The sequence below is a fragment of the Anolis carolinensis genome, unplaced genomic scaffold, assembly GCF_035594765.1.
Source record: "Anolis carolinensis isolate JA03-04 unplaced genomic scaffold, rAnoCar3.1.pri scaffold_20, whole genome shotgun sequence".
Classification (NCBI taxonomy): Eukaryota; Metazoa; Chordata; class Lepidosauria; order Squamata; family Dactyloidae; genus Anolis; species Anolis carolinensis.
The window spans coordinates 486,666-496,772 of NW_026943830.1; the positions used below are offsets into that span (position 1 = coordinate 486,666).

Here is a 10,107-nt window from a genome sequence, read left to right on the forward strand (position 1 = left end):
GAGTGTCATCTACATAGAGATGGCACCCAACTTCAAAACTCCAGATGACCTCAACCCAGCAGTTTCATGTAGATGTTAAAAAGCATGGAGGAAAAAATGGGACCTTGCAGGTCAATGGCCAGGGGTCCAAGCAGGTGTCCCCCAGCATCACCATCTCGGTGCAATTCTCCAGGAAAGAGCGGAAGCTCTGCAATGCAGTGCCCCCAAGACCCATTCCAGAGAGTCGACCCAGAAGGATACCATGGTTGATGGTATCGAAAGCCTCCGAGATGTCCAAGAGAACCAGCAGAGATACTCTCCCCATATCTAGTTCTCTGTGGAGGTCATCTACCAAGGTGACCAAAGCTGTCTCTGTTCCGTGACCAGGCCTAAAACCAGATTGTGAGGGATCAAGATAATTGGTGTTATCCAAGAATCCCTGGAGCTGAGAAGCCACCACCTGCTCTAGAACCTTGCCCAGGAAAGGGAGATCTGAAATGGGCCAGTTAGTTGTTTAATATAGAGGACTCCAGGGATGACTTCTTTAGAACTGGTCGTACAATTGCTTTTTTCAAGCTAGATGGTATTTGTCCCTGCTCCAATGAGGCATTAATAATCCTCGTAAACCACTACAATTCTACTAACTGGCATGAAATGTATCGATTTGGAACGTGCTGGAGATCCAAGTCTGAGGATTGTAAAGACCAATTCCAGGATTCTATAAGAGATTGGCATGGCAGTTAAAGTAGAATCATTGTGCTATATTGGCTGAGTAACCATTACACAGCCCAACAACCACAACAACAAAATCTCAGTATCTTGGTTTTTAGGCCTGTTCTTGGGGTTATTTGGGGAGCTGATACAGAAAATTGTATTGGACATACCGCAACAGCTCAAGTTTGTAGATATGGTCATCACTATTTTCTATGGGTGAGCAGATGGTGACTGGTAGACATATATTCCGTATCTCAAAAACTAGAGCTTATGGGGAAAATTGGTGTCATTTTTGCAATCAGCAGGTCAAATATACCCAGAAAAAAGTCTAACCTTTGTGGCACCCAAATGTCTGTTAGTCAGCGTTATCCAAAATGCTTGGGACCCCAAGAGTTTGGGATTTCTTTCAGATTTTGGAATATCTGTATTGCATATACAGCCAACCTTTTCACATTTCCTAGCATTAGGGGCAAAGGAGCCCCATGAAAGTGAATAATAAAGAAATTACTATTTCTTACGTGAGATAATACTTCTTTAGGAATGTCATATACATCATATTATACACATTGCCCAATGGTAATTTTATACACAATATTTTTAATAATTTGGGACATGACACAAAGTTCTTGTATGCTGAACCATCAGAAAGACGTTAACTACTCATGTGGATAATTTGGGGGTTTGGAGTATTTGAAGATTCTGGATAAGGGACACTCAACTGTTAATTCAGCAGCATGAAAGAACCCCCAGTCTTTGGCAAAATGGTCTGTGGCCCGCATCACTGAAACCTTTGATTTGAGAATAAAACTAGATTAAAAGAAATGGAATTCAGTTTGGGAAAGTCTACTTTATCAATCAGTATCAGCTCAAATTAGAGAGAATACATCGAAAACTATCCATAAATGGTATTATCCACTCAAGCTACAGAGGATTAATAATGGAGCATCAAAATTATGCTGGAGGAGATGTGCGGAGTGGAACTCCATGTAGCTATTGTGTTCAAAGAAACTAAAATTTTGTGAAAAGGAATTAACACAAATAAGGCAAATAAGATCTGCCGGGAATGCTCTCCTCTCGGCCCCACCTTCGTCTCAAGTAGGGCTGGTGGGGACGAGAGAGGACCTTCTCGGTGGCAGCCTCTCGGCTTTGGAACGCCCTCCCCAGGGATGTTAGGCTTGCCCCACATGACAATGGCAAGAGGCTGAAAACATGGCTCTTCAGGCAGGCCTTTGGAAATGATTAAGACACCTGCTAATCTAAGGACCAAACAATCTAATATTGTCACTAGCTTTTTAATGGTTGAATTGGGCCACAGCTGGGATTATGTATTACTCCTTTTATGGCAACATGTTCTGTGTTTTATTGATTTTTAAATTGGACTTTTTGTAATGTACTGTTTTTATCTTGTTATCATTATTTAATAATTGATGTAATTTAACCTCTATTTTTATGTGTTATGGAATTGTATGTGCTTCTGTAAGCCGCCCCGAGTCATTCTGGGAGATAAAGTTGTTGTTGTTATTATTATTACTATTATTATTATAACACTATGTAACAATTTTTAAAAATATATATGTTCTTGGTCTGAAAGTCTTATTTCCTATTTAATTATGCGGTACTTACTTTGAAAGTAGTTGTTCTACTACAGAAACTTCATTTTTGTGGCTGCCACAAATTATGTTGAATTGGTTGAGACTTTGTGAGATATTCGTTGAAAAACTATAACAAGATGTGCTGCAGGATATCCCACAAAAACAAAGATTTTGCAGTTTAATAAACCTTTTCCATGTTTTTAATGATACAGCCAATTAGGAAATGATGTTTATAACTCAGGAACAAAAAACGGGTGACTGAAGCCATAAATCTCAGAATCCAAACAGAAGTTCGGACAACTGTGAGTATGGCGGACAGAAAGGAGAAGGAAGGGGAGGAAGAAAAATTGAACAAAATTATAACTACATTGGAACATCTTAAATTAAACATGGAGATTTTAAGACAGGGAAATGAGCAGACAAGAGAGCAAATCACACAAATTAATAGCAAACTCGGGCTGATAGAGAATAAAGTGGAAGAATGCCAAGAAAAGTTTAAGGAGGCAGCAGCGGAGATCAGAAGACAAAAAGGTGAATTAATCACTCTGAGAGACATTAATAGAAAACTTCTAGATAAAGTTGCTGACCTCGAGGACAGATCCCGAAGAGCCAATCTGCGTTTGAGAGCAGCAGGAGAGAGTCTTCAGATAAAGGAGAATCTGAAGGGAGTTATAGCTGAGTGGCTTGCAACAAATGCTCAGGTCCCATCGCAAGGAATCGAGAGGATACATTGGGCTTTCAGAGGAGGCAGGAAACCCAAGGATATTTTGATACGGTTCACAAGGGAGGCTGAAAGGGACATTGTTTATCGAAAATTGAGGAAAATGAAGAACCTGACCTTGGCTGGCAGTAAAGTATGGCCACTCCTGGATTTATCTTCAGAGACATTGGGAAAGAGAGCAGAAATGAGGGAAATTACAGGAACTTTGGAAAGGAAAGGACAACGTTATACCTGGGCTTTTCCAGCCACCCTAATTGTATATAAAGACAATAAATTATATAAAGCTTCCGACTTGGAAAGTGGGAGGAAAATGCTTAAACAGTTAAAACTGGATACAGACAGAAAAGAAACAGACGGTCTGGAGGAGGAATCAGATAAGACCAAGGACAAGCCGACTGGACAAGAAGCATCGAGGGAGCTGGAGACTGCAGAGAGAGGCGGACCAACAGAGACAGACTTACTTCAGAGTCTATTTGCAATGGGAGATCCAAAGGACAGGGAAGAAAAGAGAACTTTAAGGAATTTGAAGGACCTGGATTTAGAACAAATTAAATCTATAGAAAAACAATTAAGAGATCTTAAAAAACAGAAAATTAGAGAGGAGAATAGAAGAATTGAAACGAGATCTAGTACAGAGACTTAAGAATGAACAGCCTAACATTTGTGGAATAATGAAATTTGGACAAATGGGGTTAAAGGGGTAAAAGATGATGCAGGAGGGGAGAGCAGTGGATGGCAACGCAGTCACCGGTGGGAGGGAGTCTGGGAATGGAAGAGAACAAAGGGAAAACTCTTTCAGGTCTCCCTCTGATGGGAGGAGGGAGAGGTCTGGACTCTGGGGGGCATGGGGGAGGATGGGAAGACAAGCAGACAGGGGAAAGAAACTACAGGAGGGTAAATGCAAATAATACCTGGTTATGGGTGAAGTAGTAATAATGTCTCATAATGTTAATGGTTTATCAACTCCACAAAGAAGGGCAAAAGTTATGAAAATGGTAAAGGATTATAAAGTTGGCATTCTGCTTTTACAAGAATGTCATAAGAGAAAGGACCATACTCCATTATTTAATGATAGGATTTGGGGACAGGTGTATGAATCGAGAGGTTCAAATAGAGCACGGGGTGTGGCAATTTTAATTAAAAATACAATAGACTTCCAAGTGGAAATGGTAAAAAGGGATTCAGATGGGAGATGGGTAATGATTAAAGGGAAAATTGAAAAAATTAGAATCACTTTAGTGTGTATATATGCCCCAAACAAAAATCAAAAAAAGTATTTAAAAAAGCTATTTGGGGAAATTGATAAGTTTGCACAAGGAGAAGTGTATTGTGCAGGAGATTATAACCTGGAATTGGTAACAACAAGGCAAAATAGTAATAGAAAGTTAAATATAAGGGAATACAACATGAATGATTTATTAGAAGGGGAACCAGAGAATAATAGATGGACATATTACTCGGGAAGACATGACACATATAGCAAAATAGATTATATTCTGGGGAAAAATACAAACCAATCAGTGATTCTAGAAGCAAAAACACTTCCAATACATTTATCGGATCATGCACCATTAAGAGTAAAAGTAAAATTAGAAATAGAAAGAAAAGAAAGAACCTGGAGATATAACACAGTTTTAAACAGTAGAGAGGAAGAATATGAAACAATTAGGAAAGAAATAAATAAGTATTTTGAGACCAATGACAATGGACAAGTAACTAAAGATATAATTTGGGATGCAAGTAAGGCAGTGATAAGGGGTCACTGTATAAGTTTAGAGGTAAATCTTAGAAGAAGATGGAGGAATGAACAGGATAAGAGAATAAAAGAAATAGAAACCCTGCAAGACAAACATAAAAGGACTAAGGATAGACAGATTTGGAGAGAGCTAAAGGAGAAAAAAAACCAATTAGAAGCATTTGAGGAAAGGAATATAATAAATAAATATCTATACGTTAAAAGCTATTCCCAAAGTTGGAATATAAAATCAATGAAGAGGATGGCTTACTATTTGAAAAAGAAAAAAGAAAAAACATGGATAAAGAGATTGAAAGACGAAAATGGGAAAGAACAAGAGGAGCAAAGTAAGATTAGGGAGATAATGGCAAAATATTATAAAAATCTATATAAGGAAGAGAGGGTAATGCAAGGGAACTTAAATATCAGAGAAAAAATTGCAGAGGAAGACAGAGAGTTATTAAACCAACCAATAACGCAAGAGGAAACAATAAGGGCAATTAAAGGGTTAAAGGGAGGCAAGTCACCAGGGCCAGATGGATTTCCAGCAGAATATTATAAAGCATTTATGGAAGAGTTGGCACCACACCTAACAGAATTGTTCAATGAAATATACACTAAGCAAAAAGTCCCCCTAACATGGAAAGTATCAGAAATTATAACTATACCCAAAAAGGGGAGAGATTTAACACAACCAGGGTCATACAGACCCATTAGTCTATGCAATCAAGATTATAAAATATTTACAAAAATTTTAGCAAAAAGATTGGAAACAATAATGCCAAAAATAATCAAAGAGGATCAATATGGATTTGTGAAGGGAAGAAAAATTGGGGATCCAATAAAAAATGTAGTAATTGCAATGAATCATGCAAATTCGAATAAGAAAAAAATGGGAATTCTCAAATTGGATGTTTACAAAGCATTTGATAAAGTCAATCACAATTATCTGTTAAGATTATGTCAACAGTTGAATATGGGGGAAAACTTTTGCAAAACGCTGCAACAATTGTACAGCAACTGTAAAGCAAAAATAAGGGTGAATAATGGAAGGACAGGAGAGATACCAATTTTAAATGGTACAAAACAAGGTTGTCCATTATCCCCCACTTTATTTGTAATAGCGATAGAAATGCTAGCTGAAAGTATCAGGAATAGCACCAATTGGACAGGGTACAAAATAGAAGAGGGAGGAGGACAAAAGGAAGAAATAAGGCTTAATTTCTTTGCCGATGATGCAATGATTATTACAAGTCAACCGTTAATTATGGTAAAAGATATTATTAAAAAACTGGAAGAATTTAAAAATATATCAGGACTATTCGTTAATATTAAAAAGTCAGAGATACTATGTCTTAATACCCCACCAAGGGAACAACTGGAGATTAGGAAAATATCAGGGTTAAGATTAGGATTAAAGAAGCTGAAATACTTAGGAGTATGGATATATAAAAACCCAAAGAGTATAGTCAAGGGGAATTATAAACAAAAATGGAAGGTAATAGAGAAACAGTTTAAGAATTGGGAAGGAAAAACATTAACAAGAGTGGACAGAATAAGGGCACTAAAAATGTTCATAATACCAAAATTGACATATTTATTTCAAACATTACCGAACACAGTAGATAGGAAGACACTAAAGACATGGGACAGGAGAATAAGAAAATGGGCAGTCGGAGGAAAAAGGCCCAGAATAAGGGACAAATGGTTAAATGCAAAAGAGGAAGAGGGAGGCTGGGGGATTCCAAGTTTAGAAGTCTATCACGATGCGTTTCAAATCCAAAGATTATTGGAAATACAGTATACTAAAAAAAAATGGGCAAATATGGAGAAGATAATAAATAATACTAAAGAAAAAGAAATAATATTTAGGGAATGGAGTAGGAGAGAAGAAGCAGAATTTAAGGAACCTTTTAAAGGAACAATAAAAGTGTGGAAAAAAAGAAAGAAGAAGCTAAGTCCAGGCAATGAGAATAAGATGGCAACTATATGGCAAATTAATTACAATAACAACGAAATTATAGGCAGAACATTGAGATCAATTGAAAGTAGAGGGAAAAGGTTAGTGGAGGATTTGTACACAATAGATGGAGACCCTGTAGAACAAAAAGAAATTCAGAATTGGATAGGATCAGGGAATTGGATTCAAAGCTGGGCTATAAGACAGGAAATTTTTAGATTGAGAGAAAAAATTAGAGAACAGGACAGTCCATTTGAGAAGGCGATTAGGAAATGTTTGAGAGAGGAAAAGAAGGTGGCAGGAGATCTGTATGAACAAATTATAACGGTAAAAGAAGAAATAGTAGAGGAAATTTTCCAAACATGGAGAATGGACATGGAAATTGAGAGGGAAGATATACAAAGGGAAATAAGTAATATAGCAAAAGAAAAGTACAATGTATTAAGGGAAGCAAGAAGGAAAATGTTACAAAAATGGTACAGAACTCCTGCACAACTTTCACGGTTTTTACCAGGGATGAAAGATAGGTGTTGGCACGGTTGTGAACAAAGAGGGGTGTTCAATCATATGATATGGGAGTGCGATCGGGTGCAAGAATACTGGAGAATGATTGAAGGAGAAATCAATAGAATGCTAAATCTACAAATAGTAATAGTTAATAGAAATGTACTACATGCAAGGATAACAGAAGTGAAGAATATACAAAAAGAAAAAATGATTGACAAATTAATAGCATGTGCACAAATTGTTTTAGTGAGCGGTTGGAAAGATAAAACAAAATGGACTCTGACGAATTGGTATAAGTATATAATTGATATGTTAAATGTAGAAATCACAAATTGCAAATGGAATAATATAGATAAAATTGAAAATATTGCAATAATCAAGGGGATGTGGGAACCAGTTAAGAACTATTTAGAGAATGTACTAAGATGTGGAGTGGAAAAATTAAGATTGAGATTGATATTTCAAATGTAACTTCTGTAGTTTGTTGTATAAAGTGTATGTACAAGGAGGGGAGGGTGGGGGGGTGGGAGTGGGATAAGATGACAAAACAACAATAAAAAAAAATTAAAAAAAAAAAAAAAAAAAAAGGAACAAAAAACGGGTTACATAGTGTAATAGGAGAAAATGTCCATTTTAGGGGAGCATTATTACTTTTCCTAATTTGATGACAAAAATGATAACCTACTGAATAAAGTCCTAATGGTATTTCATCCACTTTTGAGGGGAAGAATTGTTTATCTCCTTCTCTGAAGAAAAAAAAAAGAGAACCTACTAAGTATTATGTCCTAAGACACTAACAATTTGGGAAGAAGTCTTTACCTGGATAAGCTGAGTAACAGGAGAAAAGGTCTGCTTTTAGAGGGCATTACTAATGTAAACCACTTTGAGTCTCCTCCGGGAGAGATAAAATGGGGTATAAATAATAAGAATTATTATTATTGCTTATCTTCATATTAGAAGACCAAAACGAGAACCCAACAGAGACCTTTAGAGTATTTCATCCACTTTATAGGGGCATTACTGCTTACCTCCTTATTTGAAGACAAAAATGTTGGGAAGTGTTAGCTGGCCCTGATTGTTTCTTGTCTGGAATCCCCCTGTCTGGGCACAGCATATTATTTGAAAACACAGAAATGCTGGACCACTCTAACAACCATCATGGCAGACTACACAGAGAAGCTATTGAAATTCACAAGCATGTGTACAATTACAACAGAAAGGAGAAAACCATGAAAATGAACAAAAAATGGCTACCAGTATTAAAAAAAACTCTAAAATCAGGACAGTGAATAAAGAGCAACACTCAGAAAACAGTGGAATTCCAGACAGGAAACAATCAGGGACAGCTAACACCTCCCAACAAAGGATTCCCCAGGCAGGAAACAGCCAGATCTTGAAGCTGAAAGGTTTTTCCAATGCTAATCAAGGTGGCCAACTGTAGAATTCACACCTGTCTCCAACAGACAAGAGTTCTTTCTCCCATCCTTGACTTTCTACAGATATATAAACACTGCTTGACTAGTTTTCAACAGACCTCACAACCTCTGAGGATATCTGGCCATAGAAAGAATGATTCTGGAACATGGCCATACAGCCAGGAAAACTCACAGCAACCCAGTTTGAAACTGTTACATAGTCAGTATGTAGGCTCATCTGATGAACATAACTGCATGAAATGAGTATGATGCATTAGAGGGCAATGTACATGGGGCCCTACTGAAGAGAGACCATATAGCAGGCATGGGCAAACTTGGGCCCTCCAGGTGTTTTGGACTTCAACTCTCACAATTCCTAACTGTTATAAATTGTGGGAGTTGGAATCCAAAACACCTGGAGGGCTCAGGTTTGCCCATGCCTGCCTTATAGTATTTGGTCCTCTTTAGAAGAGCATGACTGCTTATTTGAATACCCTGCCAACATTGTTGGCCTTCTGCAACAAGAATAGCTCTAAGAATGAACTGATCCACAACAAGAGAACTGAACAAGAGCTCCTCTTTCTGGTGCCCCAATCCTGGAGGGAGAGGATGATGGGAGGTGTAGTCAGTCCCAGGCTCTGACAGCGGTTGGAAAACGCCATATTAAGGCATGATGCCTGTGCGGACCAGAATCCCATTCGCCAGCTGCAAATGTGCGTCTGGATCAGGAACTTTGGAAGGCGAAAAGTCCCGGAAAGACTTCAAAGTTACATTCCAGGGTCCTTCCACACAGCCATATGACCCAGAATATCAAGGCAGAGAATCCCACAATATCTGCTTTGAACTGGGTTATCTGAGTCCACACTGCCATATATGTTCCATATACAAAGCAGATAATGTGGGATTTTATTCAGCTGTGTGGAAGGGGCCCCAGACAACGAGTCCTCCTCGGGTTCAATTGTTCCCCACCAACGCTGCATCTACACTGGATAATTAATGCGTTTTGGCACCACTTTAACTGCCCTGGCTCACTGCTATGGGATCCTGGGATTTGTGGTTTTCTAGGGGAGAGGAGAAAATCCAGGCCTTGATTCTATAGCCGTTAAAGTGGGGCGAAACTGCATTAACTCTCCAGTGTAGACCAATCCCCCAAACAAAAGCCCAAGGTTAAGTTTCGAAACTTTTCGAACATTAGGAAAAGAAGGTAATGTTTTGCAAGAAGGCACAACTTTGCAATCCCCCTCCCAACTAAAGTCCCCAATATAGCAAGGGTATATATTTTCAAAATAATTCAGTATCTCCCTCCAGGCCAAGGCCTCTCGCAGGAACTGCCTCTACCCCGCAACTCGGCCCCTTGGACCAAGCCCAGCAGCAAACGCTTGCTTTCTCCCTTCCTTCCTTCCCTCCGCTCTGAACAACAGCAGGGATCCCAGGCTTTTCTTTCCGGGAGCAAAAAGGCATAGGTTGCAATGCCCCCCACTCAC

At 38.4% G+C, this 10,107-nt stretch overlaps 1 protein-coding gene across 2 annotated transcripts in view; it reads right to left on the minus strand.

Annotated features, from left to right (window-relative positions):
- Window positions 1–10,107, minus strand: part of cdk4 (cyclin dependent kinase 4) — a 41,659-nt gene that overhangs the window by 31,420 nt on the left and 132 nt on the right. The gene's annotated exons all lie outside the window — the stretch shown is intronic.